At 44.0% G+C, this 12499-nt stretch overlaps 1 protein-coding gene across 5 annotated transcripts in view; it reads left to right on the top strand.

Annotated features, from left to right (window-relative positions):
- Positions 1-12499, top strand: part of FOXP1 (forkhead box P1) — a 383067-nt gene that overhangs the window by 31947 nt on the left and 338621 nt on the right. The window lies entirely within an intron of this gene.

A 12499-nucleotide genomic window follows, 5' to 3' on the forward strand; every position in this document is an offset into this window, starting at 1 on the left:
TCTCCAGTTTCTTTTTTGAAAAGGGTGTTTTGCTTTGTTTTGTTTGTTTGTTTTTTTCAGAAATGCTCTGTACCTATTAGCATGGTCCTGGGACACCTTGCAGAGCAGCTTCTGCCAAGTAGTGAACAGCCTTAAGATTTGTTAAAACTTTAAACAAGAAGCAGAGGCACTCAGCAATTCTCAGAAGCACTCGGCACCTTCCAGGATAGAGCAATTTTAAAAAGAAAAAAAAAACACCACAGAAAAAAAAACCCCACACAACAAAAAAATGAGATGTAGTTATGCAAATTATGACCTTTAAATGCATTTTATATTTGGATTGAAGTTGCTAACGCATTCTTTCCAAGTTCTGTTTTTCCAGTGCGGTTCTGCTTCGGGTGCTTCTCTTTGTATTGGTGGAGCGGAGCGGGGCTGGCCCCGCGGAGGGAGCGCGGGACACGATGACTTTGGAAAAGCAGCCACCCCACTGCGGGATGGGCTGCTTGTCGGTGAGCGAGGGGCCTAAATAGGTGGATTTTAATTTCTCTGGAGGGTCTGAGCACGTTAACTAGATGGCAGATTCCTCATTAGCTAGATGGATTAAAATTTGTATCACGGCTGATGCCTATCCTGATGAATACGTGTAAGTAACAGCTCGTTCTACTAGAGCTATTGGATGTGGCTTGGGTGGAGGAGAGGAATTGGCTTCTGCGGAGGATATTTGCAGAAAGTCACATTTCCACCATATGTTAGCAGGAGTCTCTTTGGATGCAGGTTTTGGATGAAGTCCTCTGTGTTGTTGTAATCTGGTTTGTCCTTTTTCTACCACTAGTTCTGAATCATACCAACTTTTGGACTCTTCTGCATGTTCCCTGAGGGACAGTAGGAACATTTCTGCTTGCTCAGCTGCCTTTCACCTCTAACTTTATCTCGATGAAGAAGTAGGGTCTGGAGGACTGAAGGAGAAATGTTGTGTCAGTCAGGAGTGAGAAGGGCTCCAAAAATATCTGCCAAAATTCTGCCAAATTAAAAAAAAAAAAGGCAAATGGAAGGTACCATGAACCTCATCAATCCTGATTTAGGCCTGGCTTGTGACAAATCATTATGTAGGAAGTGTAATATCCTTTTAATTTTTAATAGCTTTGCAGTGAAGTTTTATTAGACAATAATCTGGTTCCTGAGTGGATCAAAGATAAGGGTGAGGAACAAGTAATTTTTTCCCCTACTGTGCAGTTGGAAAAGGGAAAGAAGAGGGGTCATGGTGAGACAGCTGTCTTCTGAAGCACAAGGCAGCATCCTTGTCTGTGCCACAAGCATACTGAATGTTTCCAAATGGATATTTACAACATAAATATGTTCAGGATGTGGGTAGCGAGAGAAGTGTGGGAATAGACGCGAAGGTGCATGGGAGTGGGGATGCGAAGGGGGAGGTGTGAAGAGAGCCAGGAGAGTGTGATGCACATTTTGCAGATAACTTCTCTGCGGGTACCTCTTTCCAAAGCCTCGGTGCAGCCTTTCCCGTTCCTACCAGCGTGTCCTGGGGCTTTGTGTTCGCCGCAAAGACGTTCCCCTATCTGTTTCTGCTAACACCACCAGTTTCTTATTTCGAAAATGGTTTATTTTCAGGAAACAGTAGCTGATAATAAGTCTGGATTGGTCAAATAGCTTCATTTGTAGTTTGGCTGTTGGTGGTTGGAGTTTCTTACAGTATTTTCCAGGCACCAAGTGCAATAGACGTTTCACTGGCACTTAATAACGCAGTGTAGGGCACTCGATAATATAATCCTTATGCCAGCCCAGTTGCTAAACCCACGAGTCCCTCAGGCAGTTGTAGACCGCTATACTTGGCGTTGCTGCTTGTTTTACTGTTGTCTCAGATGACTAGGCAGCGTTTCTGCGATTTTAAGGCAGCGTGTTATTGCAGGATCTGGGATGAAATTACCACTTACAGATGTAGAGGTGACAATCTGACTCCCTTCAGCTGTTGAGCATCGGTGACTTGGGGAGGTTGGTGGTGTGGGGCACCTTTGGTGCACCCCACCAAGTACCGGCAACGAGCATCTGGCCCTCACTTGTCAGTTTTTTTCCTTCTTTTTTGAACATCTGCTTGCCTGATTTTTTTTTTTCCTGTGGCTCTTTTAATTTGCGGTGAATGTGTATTTAATGTAAGTAAGATGTTAGCTTCTATCTAGTTTTTCAGCAAGCATTCCAGTAATTACTGGAGTACCTTTGAATGCTACAGCTGCTATTTCTAAGTTAAAGAATCACATTTTCCAAGCATTTATAACTGAATTCATATGGGTAAAATTTGGCATTCAGATGGCTGGCTCACATACCTTATTTTGTCTTGATCCTTTAAGTTAGCATATCAGCTTTGTGTTTGATTAAATTGGTAAAAATGGCTTCTTGCTGCTTTGGGTGGGCTTGCAGTAGCATTGTGTTATAAAATTGTTTTAATGAAAAAAAGAAAATCATTTTGGTTTGAGCTCTGAAATTATTTCTTTGTAGTTACTACTGTGGGCTGGTGGCTTTTTAAATCCCGCCCCCCCGTCCTTTTTACCCCTCATTACTGTGAAGCAGTCACTATTTGAATATTAATAACACTTGTTGATACATTTCTCAGGAGATTCTCAGAATGTGGTTTGATCCTTCCTCTGCTGATGTTTGGCAATCCCGTTGTGCCAAAGGATGCCGGCTAAAGCCAGGCTTCCCCCCTGCCCTCAGCAATGGTAATTCAACTTTTCCGAATGCTCCTGGAGAGCCATGCACCCAGTTCCTCTTGATTTTAGAGAATTAAAAATCAACCGTGATCACAAATAGTAGTGTTATGTCCGCAGGGCTGTGATGGTCTGTACCAGCACTACACTTTGCATTATTTGAATGCTGGGTGGTTTTGAGGCTGTCCCAGTGCTGTCAGCACAGCTCCAGCCCTGTGGCTGCTCTCCAGCATGAAGTGACTGTCTCTTTCCTTTTCAAGCTGTAATGTCTGGTCCCGAGGAAATACGATTTTTGTATTTCCCTGCCCAGAGAGGTATTTTTTAATTATTATTTTCGGAAGTGTTTTCTGACACTTGAAGTGAACAAGGAAAAAAAAAATTAAAATAAAAAAAAAAAACAGTAAAAGAAGAAAAACAAAGCAAAGGTTCTGAAATATGATCTCCAGATATACTTAGCAGATGTGGTGATAATTACAGAGCTTTTCTTCAGGGGAAATAAGGTACGATGTGTGGTTTGCTTCTATGAGGAGGTATGCTAAATGTAGTTGAACAGTAAAAACTAAATTGATTGATCTGGTAGAGCTAAGTATTTAAGTAAATGATCCTACTTAGTAACACACATTTCGTGAAGAAGCTTCCAATAAAAGTCTGAGAATACCACCAGACTTAATTAACTATCAATATTAACTTATGTCATTGTTATCAGCAATAGTTTTACTCACATTTTGATACTGAGCTGCTTAACTCCTCTTTGCGGTAAATGTCCCTTTAATAGGACATGTAAAATGATGTTTCATACATAATTATGCTTTAATTACAGGATCTTCAGGAGAGAATTGTATCCAGACTTTGAGGACAGATGCTGGATTTTGTCTTGAACTAAGGTTTTATTTGCATGTTACAGGAAGCTGGTATTTATAGGCTCTGCAGTACTTGGTGCTCGGTGCCTCTCGCTTGCCCTGGTTTGCAGATATGGGTGCACGAGTGTGGAGAAGCACCCGTTTCTGGTCATGTGTGGTCGATGCAGAGAATGACTGTCCTGTCAGCCGTCCGCAGGGATGCCTGGGGCGAGCACGGGCACAAAATGACCCAAAACGCCTTTCCTGCGCTTTTTGCCCCAGCACCGGGACCCGCGGGGAGAGCATCCAGACGGGACTGTGGATCTTGGCTCGGCAGCGTTTCGAGAATCACTTAAACTCGAGGAATTCATAACTTTGGAATTCAGCAAATTTGCACAACTCCGTGCATCTGTTGCTCCGTCAGCATACGCGGCTTTCTACCTTCCCTCGCCCTCTGCATCTCGGGCTGAGTATCTTGTGATTAACGACCCAACTCGTAGGCTTGTACTCGTGAGCATCTTATCAACAGCTCTGCAAACCCGGCCGCTGCGCGGGGAACGTGCCGGCGAGGGAACGGCAGCGCTGGGCGAGCGTGGGCCCGGCTGGGGCGGCTGCTCTGTGGTTTGTTGTGTCTGGTTTGGTTCCTACTTTTCAAGTTGCAGTTGCATTTGGTCATTCAAAGCTTATTTTCCTAGTCTGGCCAAGCCAGCAGGATCCCCGTGCACTGCAGGGGAACATAAAACATCAGCCTTTAAGCTGGAGTGCTCAGTAGATAAGGATTTTAAGACTCTTGCATCATGTGCTGTGTCTTATGGGCTTACTTAGTATACTCCATTTGATTTAATTTAGATATTGAATAAGGAGAAACACTTTAATAGCCAGAAAAAGTACTGTAGTTTGTAGCTCCTCTTCTTTCCCCATTGCCCTAAAGACAAGATGGCTGGGAGAGCTGACTGAGGCTGTGATTATGTTTATTTAATTGTAGGAAGTAACAGAGTGTTTTCAAACTGCTTAAAAACGATATTGTGCCTTATCTGTACTATGAAGTGTTTCAAAAAGCCAACAAGAATTCATTGGACTTTTGTTTTATTTCTTCTTTTCTGTGACTGGATGTAAAGAATTAACTTTTCAGCCTTTGCAAAGATTTGGGAAATGTGCAAAATCAGTGGATTATTTCAGTTGCGTGGCTTGGGGAGGGCATGAAAAATCTGTGTGCCTCTGCCAGTGGTCTCCCCCTTCCCTTCCCCATGGTATAAATACAAACAAAAGTTGTAAGGAGTTAGTACAAATGTTCGCTTGCATGCTGCGAGGTGGCCATTTGTCTTGCTAAAGGGATTGGTTTGCTGCTTGTTTGCATTGGCAGGGTTGAAGGTGGCTGGGGAGCAGGAGGTGCTGTTGGGTGGCGTTCCTGGGAGATAAGGAGAACCTCAGGGGTGCTGTTTGCTCAGTGTGGGGTGTCAGGGCTGCCCGCCCTGGGGGTCGGCCTCGGTGGCCCTGCTGCTGTCACCGTTCCGCAGGAGGCTGTGACAAGTGGCTGCTGTCTGTGCACAGTATAGATTAGAAGGATAAGAAATAGCAAGCCTGCCACGGAAGATTTTACTGTAGCAGTGAATGAGGAGCTGGCAGAAGTGAAATATTTCCAAGTTGTAAAGGCAGCAGGTTCAGAAGTTTTCAGGTGGGACTGGGATTGTTTGCAAAGATCCTTCGGCTGGCCAAGATGCTCACGCTGGATCTTCTTGCTCTAACAGGCTTGTGTACGTTTTACTAAACACTACAAAAAGTGTGTTTGGTTTATAATAAATGTGTTTATTGTTTATATATCTGCCTTATTTTATATATTATATATTATATACAGTATATATTTGCATGTATTTATTATTTATAGATAACCTTTTATTTGAGACTTAATTATTGCATGGGTCTGCAATGCTCTGCAGTAATCACAGTTGGGTATTCTCAGTCAGTGAGAGCCCAGAGGATCTTCAGAGTGGGTGAAAATCATCCCAGACGTAGGTTTAAAAAAAGAAAAGGGAAAAAAAAAAGGGCAAAGGAAAAGCAGGCCTCCCAAAAGCTGTGTGGAACCCAGTATTAGCAAATGCTTCTAGGAAGTTTGACTGAGAGCCATATGGCAATGTGGGGAGTATTATCCATTGCTCCAAAAGTTGGTTTCTGAATCAGCCTATTGACTTCAACAGCACTTAATCATGTGTTTTAGTTCTTCTTTGAAAAGGCTTGCATTCCTGAATCATGTCCTCCGATTTTAACCACTAGACGGTACTTTGTTTTGTGGTAGCAGACAAGTCCAGTCATATTTCTGTGACTAAGATTGCAAGTTTTGACTGCATCACTAGTGAAGTATGCTGATGAATATTCCTTCTTCTTATCAAAATCCAAACATTTGCCGCTGCCCTCAAATTTTAGGGTGAAACCGAGTGTCTGCCTGGGGTGGAGTTGGTGGGATGCTGCGGGATACTCTGTGATTTCGTATGCTCCTCAGCAGAGCATTGTGGATGCCGCGAGGGAAGTAAACAGGGGTGACAACAGTGATCTCAAAATGCTGCCCTGAATTTTGCTTTTAAAAGCCTTGAGTGTTGGTGGTGATTGAGTCCGTATACTAAACCAAGAACCAGTCATGCGGGTCCGATTTTGGATTGCACTTGGGTGCTGAAGTACATCCTGGAGCCTCACACGTGGATTTGCTGTGTCAGGGACAATGTGGACTCTGGTGAAAGAAAATGATGGATTTGTGCATCTTTGGGGGATCTTTTAGTTACGTCCATTGCATTCGTGAGTCCCCCTGCCCTGGTGTGATTGCACGGGGGGAGTTGCCATGTAGCAGGTGGGGGCTGCAGGACAGGGGTGTCCGAGCGTCCCGGGGGGCTCCGCTCACAACTGTCACAGCGTCAGAAATGCAGGGGACGTGTGTTCCCCTCCCTGCCAAGGGAGTTCCTAAGGATTTCTTCTCTGGTCTGTCTCTTATTCAAAAGAAACTCCGGGCAAACCCCTGTGCTGCTACCTGGTTTGGCACACAGAGAGGAAAAAACCCTGTCCCACCACGTTCCCAGGGAGGGGGTGCATGGGCTTCACTTTCATCCCTAAGAATCATATTTCAGCAGAATTTTTTTGTCTCACCTTTCTATGTTTTTACAGCTAAAGCAGTTTTTACTTCCCAGCTTTCAACATCTGGAATTCAGTTTCAGTTTATTAAAAAGAAAAAAAATTCAAATCCGCAGTCTGGATGAAACACCGATGCCTTTGTATTTGCCCACAATTTTTAGCTTTAATTTTACATCCTTGGCAAATGCCAGAAGTCCCAAGTAGTTGCATGTTCAGTAGCTGCTGTTTTCTGCTGCATCTTAGTCTTAACCATTTTTTTTTTTTTTTTTAATTTTTCCTGTTAGACACTTTTCTAATTGGGGATAATACCAAAATGATTAATCAAATTAAGCATGAGAGCGAAGTGGCTGATGCACAAAGCTATGTATAGCTGCTGTCTTCTGCAGCGAGGTTGTCTCTCTCTAGCCGAAGTTGCTTAATGGGCCTCTTAGGCTTTTTTTTTTTTTTTTTTTTAATAAGGTACTGTGTAGATCCCATTGACTTCAATTGTTGATTGGGATGCCTGACAGCCGGGAAATTAAGCCCCTTCTTTGTGACCGAGTTGAAGGCCAGATTTTCAAGGATTTTCAAATGCTTAGCGGGCATAATTGGTGTTAGGTTTTTGGTTTAGTTTTTTTTTAATTATTATTATTTTTTTATTTTGGAAGAAGTTCAATTCTCATTTGGACATCTAAAGCATGAGAGATTATGATACTTGTAGCGACTGGTGTTACTGAGGTATGATGAAGTTTTTTAGAAGAAACTGGGCCTAATGAGCTTTACCATCCAAACACGAGTTTTGTTCTTCTCCATTTCTGCTTTGTTCGCAGATGCTGAGCGTTTCCGCAAATTCTGTTTTTGGAGGAGAAACTTCCTTGCTTCTGCCTCGTTTTTCTGTGTTTTCTGTAGCAATTGTGGGGGGAAGGGAGGGCAAAACAAGTAAATTAGACAACTGTTGGAAAAAAAGGGGACATGCAAAATCAAGTGTTCTACGGGCGTAATCTGTTTAACACTAGCAAACCATGGAGCCTTGTGGGACATGGGAATAAAAGGGACATCTGTGCAGGCCACATGGCATGCTCCGGAGGAGCCTGCCGGCCCAAGCAGCTCTGCTCTATTTGCAAATAAAAGCTCCAACCAACATCAAAAAGTTGAGGTGGATCCCAGCTGAAAGGGGAGAACAAATGTTACCTCTTGATGCAGCAAAGTTCCCCCTGTAAGAAGCCTTTGTGGTCTTTTTAATGATGCTTTGAGCATGTGTTTGTAATGGCAATTTATTTAAAGGAAAAAAAAAGGGGGAGAGGGGGCGGGAGGAAGCTTATTTATTTTGGAAAAATTATATCTATATTGAAAAATTTTAGGAAATTGCTGAGCATCTCAGGCTGCAGTCATACACAGGTGTATGAGGTAGAAATAAGACTAGAGATGGTAGTGGGGTTTTGTTTATTTTATTTGGGTTTTGTTTTGTTTTGGTTTGTTGTTGTTGTTTTTACCTCCTGTCCCAAGGCTTTCCAGGCTGATGTTATTTTGCTGGTGGTGGTTGGTAAACAGCTCCATCCTTAGGCAGGGCCCTGGGGAGCTGCAGCTGCTCTGGCCCCGCTCCCCCTGGACACACTCGCTGGAGGGAGGATAAACAAGACACCAGTACGTTTTATTTCCACTTGCGACCTGTTAGAGTGCAGAAATTCTTGCAAGGAGGCATCTAGTTGGTGGCTTTGCATTTTGTAGACAGGTTGTATTGTTTTTGACAGAGTCATGTATCAGCAAGCTGGGTTGTCTGTATCAAGAAAGCACGTATCTTTTAATATGTAAACAGGAAAGGATGGTGGTTTAATCTTTATTCCAATGTACCCAGGGTGGCAATAACGCTTTTAAAATCCCTGTGAAACAGATTGTATATGGCAAAATTAATGTCTCAACTCTCCAAGTATTTTCTCTAAAATATTTGAATTTTTGCATTTAATATGCTGCTTGTTTAAAATAGCGAACGGTATCAGCCATGCTTTCAAAGCTTAATTGGTGGAACACAGATTTATTCTAACTTAAAACAGTCACTTAAAAACAGTTTTGTATATATGTATACATGGGCACAACTTTTCATACAGTTGTCTGTTTTGGAGCGGTCTCTTAGGCACTGATGTACAAGTTGAACCTGTTTTCTTTTGTGCAACATGGCTTTGAGGAATCATTAGTTAAAACAGTATTCTGTAGTTTGACTGCAGTTGGTAAACAGCCTAATGTGAGTGGTGCGTAAGATGACTGAAGTTCTGCCTTTGATCAGGCTTTGAAATGTATTGTACCAAATATAGTCCCAAGGTGTATGTGTATCTACATATGTATGTATATATATGTTGGTGAAAGCTGCTTTAATGCAAATCCAGCCAAGTAAAAATTAACGTGTCCATCAGCAATTACCACTGCAGGATGGTGACAGAAGGGCAGCAGAACCGCAGCTGTGTGCTCATCTGTGTCACCTACCCCAGCCAGGGTGTGGGTATCTGGAGATGCTTTGGGTCATTTTCCTCTTCCAGTCCCATTTCCTCAGCCCCTTTCCATCGTGTCCCACTTCTTGCCTTCATTTCATAAGGACTTTTCCTTTGCCACCCATTTTCTCCTTAAAACTGGGCTCTGTTACGATGCGCATCTCCTGGTAGCAGTGGGCTGTTTTGCAGGGGGCTTTGCTGCACCAAAAAGGGTTGGGCACAGGGACCCCCTATCAAATCCACATAGCAATCCCTGACTCACTCCAGTAGAGCATGGCAGTTTCAGATAATTTCGTGTTTTGCAGCTGCCTGCTTTTTTCTCCATCACACCTGAACACATGGTCATGTATCTGCTGCCAGTGTTGTCCTGACTGTTGCAGAAAGCTCACTCGTACCCAGACAGCCCTTTGCTCGGGGTGACATGTCCACCTGTGCCACCCTGGTGCTGCTGGGTGGTGATACACTGTGTGGTTCCTTGTCTCACAGCGTGGAATAGAATAGAATATTTCAGTTGGAAGGGACCTGCAATAATCATGTAGTCCAACTGCCTGACCAATTCAGGGTTGACCTAAAGTTAAAGCATGTTATTAAGGGCATTGTCCAAATGCCTCTTAAGCACTGACAGGCTGGGGGCATCGATCACCTTTCTAGGAAGCCTGTTCCAGGGTTTGACCACTTTCTCAGTAGAGAAGTGCTTCCCAAAGTCCAGTCTGAACCTCCGCTAGAGCAGCTTTGAACCATTTCCACATGTCCTGTCACTGAACCCCAGGGAGAAGAGCTCAGCACCTCCCTCTCCACATCCGCCCCTTGGGAAGTTGTAGAAAGCCATGAGGTCGCCCTTCAGCCTCCTTTTCTCCAGACTAGTTAAACGTGAAGTCCTCAGCTACTTGTCACAGGACATTCCTTCCAGCCCTTTCACCAGCTTTGTTGCCCTGAGCTCTTGACAATTATTGAATTGCATCAAGTGTTGCTGCCAGTTTTGCGGTTTGATGTATGAAACGGTGCTCTCGGTTGCTTCAAAAGCCCTGGGAGCAGCCAGAACCTGGGGTAGAGATGAGCAAAGAGGACTGGAAGCATCATGGCACAGTGAGGGTGCTAGGGCTGGCCTCATGCTGATGAGATGAAGTCCGTAGTGGTCCGCCAGACCACCTGAGCTGTGCGCCTCTGCCTCTGAGATTTAAACAGTGACATATTAAAACTTGTCTTTCAAATCTCTTCAATATTACGAAGATTAATTTTTGCTGGGGGCAGATTAATAGGTTTCCTATTCTGATTAATACAGTGATAACAGAAATGTTGTGATTTCTGGGATTAATGAAGCCCAGATCTCTGTTTCAAGGTTTGATTGACTTTGTACTTAAGTTACATTGAAGCTGCTGCATCTCATGGCCCCTTATTTAGCTGTAGCCTTCAGAGAATCTGTATGGGAGCAAGGCAGTGCAGGAGAAGGTCTTTACTGGAGGTCGCATCAAATAATCTGTTGGGGAATTAGTTTGTCAAAGACTGGTCAAGAGTTTTGCTCGTGTTGCAGCTTTATTAGAGTTATTTCTGTCTTTAACCCAGCAGGCTATTTTTGTGAAGGTTGTAGAAGAGGAGTGTCCAACTCAAATGTGTGGGCACATCATTAAAAGCTTAAATTTGTCAATGCCAGATCGAACTCAAGTGCGTGGGTAGATCATTAAAGGCTTCAGTTTATCAGAACCGATCTATTTTCTGTTCCTCTCCCTCCTACACCCTTCCCCTCAGCACCTTACGTGGTTTCGCCAGGTTCTCCAGCGCTGAGGTCCATGGAAGCGCCTGAGCTGCCTCTGTGTCCCCGGGCCATGCTGGGCTCCCTTCTGGCACGGCTCAGCCCAGAGCTGGCAGGGTGCCGGTGAGCCAGCTGGCTCTTGGAGACAGCTGATCAAATGGTTTTGGAGGCCTACAGTGGTGCAAGCCCCAAACCTAGTGCTGTGAGAATTCCTGGTTTTGGGAGCTCTCTGCTCCTGTTAATTGTAAGGGCTTCGAAAGATGCAAGTGGGGCTGGGCACAGAGGGTATGTGGTAATCATGTAAGCCTCGTTCCCTTGTGAAATGCAGCTGAAGAAATGTTTTGTGGAATATTCTGGTGAGGTCAGTTTTTGATGGCATAAGAAAAATCAGTTTTTCCAGGTGTTCCATCAGAGTTCAGGCCAGGCTGGGATGGGATGTCTTTACCTACTCCCAACACCGTTTCTTGTTCCTTGCATAGAAGCTCTCCCAGCTTTCAAATCTGCTTGTTGGCACAAAGATGCCAAGATATTCCTTATGTTTGAGTAGGGATGTGAAGGAGAAGACTGATCTGGAGGTGAGGACAGTGCTTCTGTACGCTGTAGCCTTTGTCTCTTGCAGACCCAATATATTATTTAGACAAGTTATTTTGCCTCTAAAGTCTCAAATGAACATTAAATCTTTTGAGCAAGAATTAGCCGAAGTGAGCCTCAATCCAGCTTCTTCTAGATGGGGCTAATGATACTTTCCTGCTTTACAAATGTATCACGGATGGAGATTATTATGAAGTTGCATACAGTGGTGCAGCAGGTCAGCTGAAGAAATCTTGCCACAACATGTGTAGATGCAGCATTCTGCTTGGCTGCAACTGCATATCTGTCACCCAGCAGTGCAGTACAGCGAACCTCGGATGTGTGTTTCTGACACTGCTCAGTTGCTTCTCTCAGGTGCTCTGCTCCTCATGAATAAAATACAACAGTTGCAAGATGCAGGTCACTTTTGTTTTGCAAGTATTTCAGAGTTTCTGAGAAATAAGTCATGTTCAGCATAAATGCTGTTTAAAAACTCCTTTCGGATCTATTTTTATTGTGTAGCACAGTTTTTTAATAGGGCGCATAATCCCTATATTTAGATTTCTGAACTCTTGTGATCTTCTTTCAGCCGCTACACTGCATTCAGCAAAGAGTGGGAGAAAGCCCCAGGGCCAGAGAAGTACCTGGTTTTTGTCTTACGAAATTTCATGTGGTTGTTGCTAAGACAGAAGCTTCCAGATGTTGCCCGGGAAGGCTGCTGTGGCTGCCAAAATAATTAACTCCACAAGGTTAATTTGGAGATGGCAGTTCTTGCTGCTGCCAAAACGCTGGTAGACGTGGAAAGGCTGGGAACAGCCACCGCCTTGGGGATGCTATGCAGAGAGAGGATTGGGGAATGAAGAAGTCAGAAGCACCACATGTGACTTTTGATTTCATATTTTTTCCTACCCAGTCCCTCGGGATGTTTTCATTTGTTGCAAAGTTTGTTTTCTCTGCTGGGGTTTATTGCTGCAGGTCCCTGTTGCGTAGTGGTCCGGGGAGCAGAGACTCTCCCAGGGCTTGGTGCATCTCTTAGGGCAGCCAGTGCCCTTCTCCAGGTTGGAG

The sequence above is a fragment of the Streptopelia decaocto genome, assembly GCF_964273445.1.
Source record: "Streptopelia decaocto genome assembly, chromosome: 8".
NCBI classification, from domain to species: Eukaryota; Metazoa; Chordata; class Aves; order Columbiformes; family Columbidae; genus Streptopelia; species Streptopelia decaocto.